The following is a 9,100-nucleotide window of genomic DNA, read 5'->3' on the forward strand; positions in this document are numbered from 1 at the left end:
AAAAACATGCATTTGTATTAATCTAAAAATTACTGTGAGGAGTCTATGGTCTATCATTCTCTGGCCAGTTATGCAGAAGGTTAGGCAAGCTTCTTTCTTGCCTAAAATAAGTGTATGACTCAGTCCCTAAACATTTTTAAGTTCTTCTGGGTTAAATTAACTCAGTGAAAGTATTGATTTATAATTGGCTGAAGATCCAGGCAAATTTTCTTTTTTTTTTCCCTTTCTTTTTTTGTTTTGCAAATCCTGGCAGGAGGATGACAATAGCTTCCTTCCCAAAGATGGCCCATATCTGAACGTCTGTTCTTCAGCATTTTACAATGTGAAACTACAAATACACTTTGAGAGAGTATTCATCAGTTGGAAGTGTGGTTGTGAAATGACTTGAAACACCTGCCAGCCATGGATGGCTAGCATTCACAGATCCCAGAGCCGCATGTTCATGTCGCCCAGGCTGTTTTTACAGTGGGGTTGACGAAACAGGGAAATACCCTCCAGTGGCGGATAGATGGGCTAGCTAATCCATTCTAGTAGGGTGTTTCCACTGGAAACCTCCGTGACTGAAAAGAGAGGCTGCATAAACACCTCCCTGTTGGCAGGTAGGTCCCCAGCCTCCTAAAAGATTATAGACCCTGGCCTGTGAAGGTAGCTTCTGGAGATGCAGCGCCCGCTGACGTGCAGCACCCACATGTTGAATGGGAATGTAGTTCTAACGCTGCCTGTGATTTTGAACTTTGTCTAAGGACAGGTTTCTGTTTGCAGCTTTCTACATTTGGTTTACTTTGTTTGCTGCTAGTTTTTCTGGCAAAAACGTTTTATGCAAACAAGGATGCATTTGCCCACTGCTCCTCCTAATCTGATCAGGACGCAGAAAATTCAGCTCAGCAGATTAGGCAGAGGTTCAAGATTAGGTCACAAACAAGCAGAGGGAAACAAGTATAATATGGCAGTAAAAAGGAGCACTAATATTCTAATTTATTGGCACCCTACAGCCTCTGGCATTCTCACAAAAGGTAACAACAACAATAAAAAAAGGCAACTCGCCCAAATAAACCACAAAGCAGGAGGCAAGCTAACAGCACAAGAAACACATGGAAATGGACATAAAATTACAGGGTAACAGAAGCATGTTCCCATTAATTTACTGTCCCTAAAAAAACTGGCAGGAGAAGTCTATATACGTGAAAATGTCAGAGTGTTTGGAAGACTTAAAGTATTACTTCTTTACAATTTTTCACTTTTTTATCATGCTATTGAGTCAAATACTTGGCTTTAAAATATCCTTATTTATCCCTAATATGTTCAGTTTTGCCCATGGAAAGAGCTGTTGTGAACAAGACAAGTCTCAGACTGTTTTGTGAAGAGCCCAGGAATCATTAATGGAAAAGAGTATTGGATGAGATTTTCTTAGGCTTTGAAATCATCCTGTCTTATAATATTTCTAGGCGTGGAATATACTGTAAGAAAACAATTTTAGGACTGAAGAGACTATTCAACCCCTCCCCTCAACTTGCACTTTTTGATTGAGTTCCATTTGGTTTTTAACCCCCACTCCAATTACACTTCTCCCAATTCCAGCAATAAAACAAAGTGCCTGAAAGACATTTTTCCTGTTAACTGCCACCATCCTCCCGTGTCGTTCTTTTTATGTAATCCATCCGTTACCCTTGGCACGACGATCATCTATTTTCTGTATTGAAATCTGTCTCTTTTCCCATGATCTTTCTGATACATTCACCCAACAAACGTACAGATACGTCACTGGTCAAGGCTGGAGAACTTTTACCTTCACTGTTTCTCTGCTCGTCCATCTCTCTGTCAAGCCCAGGGGCATATAGGGCAGCGTGTACTGTTTCAGCTTGCTCAACCGCCTGGTGAAACAAGCGTGCTTTCAAGTCTGGCGGTTCAGAAGAGTGTACCTTCTTGCTTCAGTTGACTGTCGAGCAAACCCCCACCGCCCTGTGTCAGCTGTCTGTGCTGTCAGCTGGCCCTCTGGGGGGTCCCTGAGGTTACATTTTGGCCTTGTACAACATGCAGTGACTATGTCTCTTCCAGCACTGGGTACATCAAGGCCTTATATTTTGGCAAGGCCGTGCTGTCTACCGCAGTATAGTCTGCTATTTTCACTTGCCTATCAGTACAGAAAAGAAGTCAGTGTCAAAGTGTCTTCTGAAAGCCACATGCAACAATGAGATCGACTTATGCCATGGCATAATCCTTAGACACTGAGAGGTCCTGGACCTGAATCCGTGATCTGATTGCACCACACTCTTCTCTGCAATACAGAGTAATTTGGTGCCAAGTCAGATGAGTGACTTCGGGAGAGGGGGGGAGGGTTGTTGCTTGCAAGAGAGCTGCAGCAAGGAATCCATGTCCCAGTCCCTTTTGTCACCATTACGCTATCCCAACAGAAATAAATAAAGAAAAAAGGCTTGGGGCATGGGACCAATTTTTCAAACCCATTAGCATGCCAAGGCAGTTGATTGCCACACTGCTGTAATCAAGAGCCAGTAGTAACACTGGCTTCAACTATGTTTCTTTACGATCCAAAAAGATACAGAAAAATAAGGGTTAGTGGCTGAAGATAGTTCCAGGCCAAGGCTGGAAATTCATGCAGTGGAAGGGGGACAGGGAAAGTTCTTTCCTGGATCTCTCAAGAGGACACCCTGGTTTCCCATGCATTTCCCTAGAGGCTGTGCATTCCTGACAGCCATGACTGAGACCACTGTGGACATCCAAAATCTTCTGGCTATCAGTTTCCTACCAGAGAATGTAATGTAGAAAGAAAAATAAATTTGGTACCCAGAGAGTTGGAAGATCTGCATGCCTTATCCCTTGTCCACACTTCTTGCTGTCATAGTAGCCTCAGAGAGGGTCAGTCAAGGGACTTTGGCAGCATGAGCCTTGCTGGCTTCAGACAGATTTCTTGCAATAAGAAACCCAATTCAGTGTTCAGATATTTTTTCCCCTGACTACCACCAGCTTTTACCCAACATTTCTGGGGCATATGGTAACATAGTTTGAGGATACCACTTGCCAGACAGATGTGTGAGCTGGCTTAAAAACACTTGTTCTGCAGCCAGCTTTCTTCTCAGTTTGCAGATGAGAGTTTCCTTCATGGACAGACAGATATCCACTGCTTTGGTGGACAGACTGTACAATGTCCACATGCTCTTTCAATTTTTTGCTCCATCCAGATCAGTTGCAACAGCTGCTTCATTCCTGGAACTGGGGAACTAATTTGGATATTTGACAGCTCAGGGGTTTTGGTCCCTAGGACAGAAAAAAAATCTATAGCAATATCCTAGATCTCACATGAGGGCGGATAGTTTTCAGAGAGTTTTCTTTTTTAGTTTACCTTCAAGATCGTAGTATTCATTGGTGAACAATATAATGACTATATATATATATTACGATAACAAAAAATTACCTATTGCTATACAGAAAAGCAGTGAATCCGGTACTGAAGGCACCGTACTCCTCCAGATGACAGTAAGACATGTCATAGCTCTACCTGGGCAGGCTACCTTGTCTTTGGGGAGAGGAAGTCCTTTTTAATACTATAGTAAGAAGATCCTCATGGAGGTACTTCTCTGATTAAGCAGACTATGCTCCTGTTCTCTGCTCTCTTAAGGCAGCTGCTCCTCTTTACTTTCTTCAGCTCTCCCTTTCCTATCATGGTAGACACATTTTCTGGAATCAAGGTAATTTGTCCCTCTATAAACTCACTTAAGATATACTCAACTGCAGTCTCGACCTGCTATCTCACTAGTGGTAATCACATATTTTCACACCCAGCTATCTTGAAATTCATAACCAAGATTGGTAAAGAGCTCAGAAATAACCCTGTTTCTCAGTGGTACTTAAATCTCATGGCCAGGACACTCACAGGACCAGTATTTGAGGTCTACGTGACTTGTCTGCATAGATTACAGCATCATTCCCTGTGTCACAAGAAGCCGAGACAGCTAAGGTTTTACAGCAGGTTTCCCATACACAGTATTCCTGGGGATCTATCCCAGTTTCTCCCCAATATAGTTTCTGAATTTAATCTCAAAGAGTGGATAGTAAATCTTGCTATTCTCAAGTCTCTGGTTTCAAGGGATAAAGCTGTCTTTCACACCTCCATCATTAGGATAACTTTCTCTTTTTATGTTGACAGAACCGTCTCCCTTTCATGTAAGCAGCTGTCAGACCCACAGGAGCAGAGGCTGTAAAAATGGTTAGCTCTGAACTGTCAAAGCCTGTTATAAGATTTCAGTCACCAGAGCTCAAATTACGGTGTCTTCCCAGGAAAGCGTTCTCAATCCTGTCATCTAAAGAAACATGCTCCATACCTTTTAGCATGTATCATGCCACAGGAGAGAGGCCTGGGCTTGATATTACACTTGGTAGAGTGGTGCTGAGGTTGTTCAGAGATAACTGATCTCCAAGTGAAAACGAAAGGGCTGGGGTTTTGTGTAGCACCAGCCACTGTGTGAATGTACGGGTGAACTCAAGGCCAGGAATAGAGGTTGCTTACCAGTAGCCAGTGTCCCTCCAGAAATTCCATGCCCTGAGACTCTGCAGTTGAGGGGACACCATTTGCTGAACGTGAGGTCAGAACATGCCCTCTGCGGCTGCTGCTCAGACATTCTTCAAGTCTGGTGCCACCAAGCAAATATCCATCCAGGTGGGCTGTGCAGCAGACGCTTCTCAGATACTGGGAAGGAGGCTGGCTGTGTTAGCGTTAAGGTGCTCTCTGTTGCTTTCTCAAGTTCTTCCTAGTTCTTGCCCTTTCTCCTACAAACTGAAATGATGGGGCTGTTTGTTTTCAAACCGTTAGATGGTTTTAAATGACGCAAAAAGGATTCCTATCTAATAGTGGCCAGACAGACATTTACAAGTAACAATCAAAAGAGTGAAATAACTCTTCCAGCCATGCATTCAAATAGTGTCCTATGAGCAATCACCTCCTCAGAGGGTGCAGAATGCCCAGTCCAGGCAATCTGGAGGTCATGTCAGCTCCAAGGGTCCTAAACCAAACCACTGACAACGTGTGCACTGGAGGAGATTTGAGAGTGCTGCCCGCGGAGGGCAGGGATGCAGGCTCCCGAAGTCTCTGTCCAGGTGCTGTACACCTGTAGAGGAGAACAAGTTCTTGTAATTATTAACTTGGTCAGTATTTCTCATTTCTCTGCCTAGTTAAATTGCAATGCCTTGGCATTGCATCTTGGCTTAATTGATAAGCTTTTTCAATAAAATTAGGGCTAAACATGTATTTGCATTAATAGAATATAATAGTTGTTTATTAGTGAAGAATGCCAAAAAAGTGATCCCTGCAGATAGACTGTATGATAAATATGTGAAATTTTTGAATCACAGTATCACCTGCTCCAGGCTTTCAAGATCACGTCTGTCCCCAGAAATCCATAAATACAAAACATTAACTCTGCTTTTTTGTTTCTGAGTATCTCTAGCTTTTCCGTGTGTCACAATTCACTGTTTTCAGGGAGAGTACTTTATGAAAAACCTGCAGTTCTCAATGAATAATATTATTGCCAGGCTTTAAAATTAATATATTAATATTGTTTGTTTGAATAGGTCCATCTTACCTGGCTGTCCACTCTGTGCTATATGACTGTTTGCTCCTCCTTGTTTTGCTGTACCTTTATCTGCAGCTTTGGTTCAGAGTGATTTTATATTTACTTCCAGGTTGCTGATGAAAATGCTGAACAGGATCAGGTGCCTATGGAGCCCTGCTAGAAACATCCACAGAGATCATTCTCCAGTTATTCTTTGAGAAGCCTGATTCACAGAACACCTATTGCATGGGGCTTGTGTATAGTTCTTTTTAAAGAAGGCGGTATGGAATATTAAGTCCAATGCCTTACTGCAGTTTAACTAGCTATATATATGCAGCTACCTTTATCCCCCAAATTGTGTTCCCCTCAAAAAATGACATCAGACATTTTTCACCGTACCTGTTTTTCTACAAAACCACACTGTCTGGAAGTAGTTTTTCTGTCCTTTGAAATACTTTTTCAGTTGTATCTTATCTTAGCTTTAATTCCATGATTTTGCCTGGGGCTGAGGTCAGTTGCACTGCTTTATAGTGACCTGGCTTGACCACTTCGCTCTCTTTGAGTACTGGGACACCAGGGCTCTTCCAGCCTCCTCCAACCTCCCCGCTGTTCCAGGGATGGTTAACGATTAACAAGGGCCGGCCAGAGTTCTCCTCAGACAATCTCCAGGTCTCTGGGATGCAAGTTCTCCAGCTGATTTTAAAATATGGATAGCTAGCTGATGGTATTTAGCTACTTAATGGATTGGAAAGGAAACATCCTGTTTTGGTAAGAGTATTTTTGTCTTGCTTCTGTCAAACAGAGAGAAGAGAGATGTCTTGAATAAGCCTGCATCATAGCAAAGAAAACCCCAAATCTGCCTACCTGTGGTGGGCCTGTTGCTGAGACTTCTGTGTTTTGTTTTGGTTTTTTGAATTACCTTTAGGCAAAATCCCTGTTGTGTTAACCTTGTCAGGCACAGCTACTTTAAGCTTCCATTAGCACTTAATCAATATAAATTTGAAGTTATAAAGCTTATATTTCCCTTCCTCCAAAGTATTAAAAATAATTATTTTCCCTTTTATCCCATTTCTCTTGGTTTTTCGATTTTGCTTGTTATGTTTGTCTAGCCACTGAAACACCAGCTTTTAGTCAAATCTGTCTTTTCTTGTCTCTGAAGCCATGGCTCCAGGACTTTAATAAGGCTTCTCAAAAATTTTCCATTTTCATTCTCACTTTTGGGTTATTTTTCTTCCCAGTGTAATTTTCTTCCCCACCTTTGAAGCCCTAAGGATATAGTAGTAGTTGGGTTCTTGTTTTCAGCTGTATTGAATTAAACTTACAGCTTCTAGGCCAGGATTCCTCTGCTATTTATTTTTTAGGGGTGAAGTTTGGGAAGCTGCTGGGAAGAGGGCTCAGGGAGGAGGAGGCAGGGTGCGCTCCGCTGTTCTCATATCATCGCCCCCTCCACCCCACCACTAACTTTCTTCTCTGGCAGAACCATACATCTTTGTATTGCTATTATTTGTACACTGGAAATTTCCTGCTACCCTGGTCTTACCCAGTCCTTTTTAGGTCTGTCCCATTTTCTTGCTCAGGTCCCCACCAGCCCTTGGAGCTGTGTCTTGCCTTTTCGCAACCCCAGTGTCAGGGAATCTCTCCCAAATATCACACATCCCTCCTGTACTTGTTTCCAGTGACACCCATTCACAGCCACACAAAGCTCTTATCCCTCTTCTCTTTCCCAGGAGCAGCCGTGACAGTTCCCTTCACCCTCGGAACAGAGCAAGTCATAGCAAAGTTTCTAGTTTCCTCTTTAAAAATCCAGCTAAAGAACCAAGCTTAAGGGCTGGACTGAAGGTCCCATCTTGAGGGGGAAAAGGGGAGTCACCACATACCAGCCACAGCTCACACTTTTGCTGTTGGTTATACTCCATTTCCAGGAAAGGACATGATTCTTATGGTGGATGAAGAGGCCTGAAGTCCAAAAACATCTCTCATGCTGAATTCAGTGTCTTTTGTGTTAGAAGAGCCATCTTCTATATTTTTTTAAACTTGGATAATGTACTTTCTTATGGTTCTGTTGCTATCTATCTTCCAAACAGATGACTCTCATAACTGTAATTTATTTTTTTTTCTCCACACATTACAGACAAGTGATTGTAGGGAACCAGATAGAAGAAAGCAGTTCCAGTGATGAACAGCCTCACTGTGATGATCTCAGTAGCGCATACTCAGATGTGGTTGCTTCTCAAACACCTACCTCCCTTTCAGATGAAACTGGCATTCATGGAAGGATCTGAGCCTGAGTTAAAACTGGAACAAGTTAAACAAAATCAGCAATACAGTTCTCTTGACTGCAGAGAAAAGCTCAGTGCTGTGACTGCCTATTAAACACTGATACCACGTACCTAAATTAGTTTAGAAGAAGAAAAAGAAAAATGTCTTTCAACAAAGGACAAATCTGAAAAATCCTGGATGCATAAGAGGAAGTCCTAATGGCAACGTTTGAGCAATGTTGCTGGAGTTGCCTGATCAGCATTTCAGATCAACATTTTCGATCCTGATGATGATGATGATGATGACTGTAAAATTTCACTCTCTTTTTAAGCAAGGATTTGGACTCAAACTCCTCTCCCAGTTACGTGGGAGGGCAAAGGCTGTGCTGCTGGTTGAGTGGTTCTCGTTAAGACCCGTTTGGCTGAGAGCAGATTTACTCCTCCAGCAGAAAGTCTGTACCAGTTACGCCCTGAGTCCTGTAACGGGTTCTGCCTTGCTCACTTGAATGTGTGCGGAGTCCGGTTATCCTCAGGGGTGTCTCTGCAGCATCGGTTTTCACTGGGTTGAAAACTGATGGGAGAGCCACAGGTAATCTATTTCTGGCTCTGTCCGCAGGTCACACTCATCAGCTGCACCTTAATTACACCTCCACGTTGGTCACCCTCTGAAAAACGTGCAACAATATCAAGTGCAACATCAACAATAAAACTTTGCTTTTAGAAGGGTTACAACTTGCTTCACTAACTTAAAGCTCAGCAGTTCCCTCAAGGATAGAATACGCTTTTTATTTACTTTTCCATGGCAGGAAGTATTTGGGTTACTTAAAATTTATTAAAATACTGTTTACCTAGAACAGTCTTTAAAAAGCTAATGGCAGCACCAATTATCTCAAGTGAGAAGTCATTAGCTTTACCTCCTATACTACTATTAATACATACTATTCTACTGTATGTAGAAATACAATTTTTCTACCAATAACCAATTACTTTTTGCTTCCATTTTGAAGTGGTAGATGGAAAAGAAACGGTTGATATTGCACAATCTTGAAATGGTATCTGCCTGTTCCCAGGCATCAGAAGTTTGTTTACTGTATTCTGTATCGAAGGAAAATGCTGGCAAAACCGCAAAAGCAACATTGCATTTCTGCACTAGTTGCCTGCCTTCAGCTGGGGCTGGCAAACAGTTTAACCAAATCTACAGCCCTTCGTGAGGGTCACAGCAGCTTTTCGGTGAGGTGGAGAGGACGGGTTTAGCTCAGCTGGAGCAGAGTCGGAAGA

The sequence above is a fragment of the Phaethon lepturus genome, unplaced genomic scaffold (assembly GCF_000687285.1).
Source record: "Phaethon lepturus isolate BGI_N335 unplaced genomic scaffold, ASM68728v1 scaffold5843, whole genome shotgun sequence".
Taxonomy (NCBI): Eukaryota; Metazoa; Chordata; class Aves; order Phaethontiformes; family Phaethontidae; genus Phaethon; species Phaethon lepturus.